The sequence below is a fragment of the Tamandua tetradactyla genome, chromosome 12, assembly GCF_023851605.1.
Source record: "Tamandua tetradactyla isolate mTamTet1 chromosome 12, mTamTet1.pri, whole genome shotgun sequence".
NCBI classification, from domain to species: Eukaryota; Metazoa; Chordata; class Mammalia; order Pilosa; family Myrmecophagidae; genus Tamandua; species Tamandua tetradactyla.
Window position 1 is genome coordinate 7,771,892 of NC_135338.1, and position 3,835 is coordinate 7,775,726.

The following is a 3,835-nucleotide window of genomic DNA, read 5'->3' on the forward strand; positions in this document are numbered from 1 at the left end:
AATATTAAATACTTTTGTGCTTCAAAGGACTTTGTAAAAAAAGTGAAAAGGCAACTCATTCAATGGGAGAAAATACCTGGAAATCATATATCTGATAAGGGTTTAATATCCAGAATATAAAAAGAAATCCTACAACTCTGATAAGGGTTTAATATCCAGAATATAAAAAGAAATCCTACAACTCAACAATAAAAAGAAACAACCCAATTAAAAAATGGGCAAAAGGCTTGAATAGACAGTTTTCCAAAGAGGAAATACATATTGCCAAAAAGTACACTAGCTTTTAGGAAAACGCAAGTCAAAACCACAATGAGATATCATTTCACATCTACTGGAATGGCCACTATCAAAAAACAGAAAGCGCTGGACTTGGCAGCTCCTTTGCTTTGAAGACAATGGGAGTTACCAGGTTTCTTTCTCCTATGGGCATTTCTCACCAGCCCTAAAGAGAGACTTCTTAACCACTGCAACCAAGGAAGGATATGATGTGAGGCGAGTGGACATAACTAGCCTATAGAGCAAAGGAAATTAACTTTTGATACCCATGCACTGGTTCAGAACTTGGAAACTCATGGATTTGACAAAGCACAAGCAGAAACTATTGTATCAGCACTTTTTCAGATGTCATCTGAGATGGTCACTCAAGCTCAAACAGGAAATAATAGTACAGCGGCTAATGGCTCATTTGGACTCCATCAGAAAAGACATGGTCATTCTTGAGAAAAGTGAATTTGCAAATCTGAGAGCAGATAAGGAGAAAATGAAAGCTGAATTAAACCAAATTAAACAACAGCTGATGCATGACACCAGTCAAATTAGAGCAGATAATAAATTGGATATCAACCCAGAAAGGAGCAGAGTAACAGATATGTTTACAGATCAAGAAAAGAAACTTATGGAAATGATCACAGAATTTACAAAAAACGATACCCAAACCAAAAGTTTATTTCAGAAACCAGTCATAAAATTGACACTGAATTCACATCCTTAAAAACACTTATGGAGTCTAACAGACTTGAGATAATTCATTATCTGGCAGCCCCTGTGTTTACTTGCCTGGCAATAGCATTGGGATTTTATAGATTCTGGAAATAGCACCAAAACTACTATTTCACACTCCTACAGATGCTACTGCTGACTTTTTAGAACATTACACCAGAATAGATTTACTTTGTACACTGTCAACTGCAGAAGCACACATGGACTAAAAAGAAGTGTTTTACAATGAGAAGATGTTTGTCTTTATTTTTGGTATTAGAAAACTGCTATTCAGAACCTTATTACTTTGAGATAGAAGGATTTATTGTCATTATCTTTTTTTCTTTTTAAATATTTGTTCCCCCTATTATTTATTTTTATTCCATATGTTCTGCTCATCTGTTAACAAGGTAGATAAAAGGAGCATCAGACACAAGGTTTTCACAATCCACAGTCACATTGTGAAAGCTATATCATCATACAATCATCATCAAGAAACATGGCTACTGGAACACAGCTCTACACTTTCAGGCAGTTCCCTTATCTTTTCATAATTTATAGACTTATTCAGAGTTTTACTACATTTGCTTGAACAACTGTGTAAATCATACAGAATTTCTTTAATTGGTAACAAATTGAAAATTACTTCAAAGGCTTATATTTATTCAACCTTCCTGATTGATGCATGATTATATTTTCATATAAAATAAAAGATTATTTAAAAAGTGAAAAAAAAGACAAAAAATAATAACCAGAAAGCTACAAGTGTTGGAGAGGATGTGGGGAAATAAAAACACTCATTCACTGCTTTCAGGAATGTAAAATGGGGTAGCCATTTTGGGAGACAGTTGGGTGGTTCCTCAGGAGCTAAGTATAGAATTGGCATATGATCCAGCAACACTGCTACTAGGTGTATACCCAGAAGAACTGAAAGCAGAGACTCAAGAGATATTTGCCCACCAATGGTCATATGGCATTATTCACAATTGCCAAAAGATGGAAGGAACACAAGTGTCCAACTGATGAACGAGCAAACAAAAGATGGTATATACTTGATGAAATATTATTTAGCTGTAAGAATAAATGACGTCCTGATGCATAAGACAGTGTGAATGATCTTTGAAGACATTATGTTGAGTGAAATATGCCAGACACGAAAGGATAAATGTTGTGTGATCTCACGTATAATCTAGTTATAATAAGCAAACTCATGTAGTTAAATTTAGAATATAGATTACCAGGTGAAAGAGTTAAGGTAGAGAATGGAGAGCTAATGCTCAATTTGGACAGAGTTTTTAATTAGGTTGATTGTAAATGTTTGAATTTGGATGGGGGTGATGGTAGCACATCATTCTGAGTGTAGTTAACAGTGCTGAATTATGAGGGTAAATGTGGCTGAAAGGGGAAGTTTAGGATTGTGCATGTCACTGGGAGGAAAGGTAGAGAATAAAGTATGGGACTGTATGACAGAGTAAACCTTGCGGTGGATGATGACTGTGGTTAATAGTATAAATATAAGAATACTCTTTTATGGACTAGAACGGAGGTATGTCACTGTTACAAGGTGTTAACAATGGGGTGGAATATGGAGAAAATACGTCTAATGCAAACTATTGAGTATAGTTAACAGTAATATTTTAATAGTCTTTCATCGGCTGTAACAAAGGTACCACACCGATGCTAAGCGTAAAAAATAATGGGGTTTAAAGAGGATGGGAGTTTTCCTTTTAGAATAATGAAAATATTCTAAAATTGATTGTGCTGGTGAATACATAATTCTGTTGATATACTACAGATAGCATACGTCGGATAGATTGTATGGTGTGTGACTGTATCTCAATAAAACCGCTTTAAAAATTAATAATTTGTGTGAGTCTTTGTCTTGACTCTGCGTTTTGTTCCATTGATCTGTGTGCTTATCCCTTTGCCAACATCACATCATATTAATTGCTATAGCTTTATAATAAGCCTTGAAATCAGTTACTGTGAGTCCTTAAGCCTCTTTTATTTTTCTGCTTTTCGAAATCACTTGGGTAATTCATTGGGCTCCTTTGTTTTCCATACAAATTTTTGTATCAGCTTCTTAGCGTCTATAGAAAATCCTGCTGAAATTTTGATTGGAATTTCAGTGAATCTATAGCAAATTTGAGGAGAATGAATGCCTTGACAATATTGAGTATTCCCATCTATGAACATGATATATCTATTTATTTATGTCTTCTTTGATTTCTTTCACTGATGTTTTGTAGTTCTCAGCAAATGGATATATATATCAGTATCCATTAATAATGTGTAATAATAAATATACACATATATTTAAAAATATTTTTATTGACAAATCTTCACAAACATACAGCACATACATCGTGGACAATCAATGGCTCAGAATATCATCACATAGTTGTGTATTCATCACCATGATCATTTTTAGAACATCTTCATCACTCCAGAAAAGAAATAAGAAAAAAACTCATACATCCAGACCCCTCACTCCTCCCTCTCATTGACCATAAGCATTTCAATCTACCCAATTTATTTTACCCCTTATGCCCCCTATTATTTATTTACTTTTTATCTTAATTTTTTTATTCATTTGATGTTTCTTGAGTAAAAGGAGCATCGGACACAAGGTTTTCACAATCACAAGGTCACATTTCTAAAAGCTATATCGTTATATAATCATCTTCAAGAACCAAGGTTATTGGGACACAGCTCAACAGCTCCAGATACTTCCCTCCAGCCACCCCAATACACCATAAAGTAAAAAGGGATAGCTATATAATGCATAAAAATAACCTCCAGGAACCTCTCAACCCTGTTTGAAATCTTTCAGCCACTGCAACTTTATTTTGTCTCA

General features: G+C 34.4%; 1 pseudogene; it reads left to right on the top strand.

Annotated features, from left to right (window-relative positions):
• Positions 1 to 544: 544 nt before the first annotated feature.
• On the top strand, positions 545 to 1,095 carry LOC143651200 (coiled-coil domain-containing protein 90B, mitochondrial-like; annotated as a pseudogene).
• Positions 1,096 to 3,835: the final 2,740 nt, after the last annotated feature.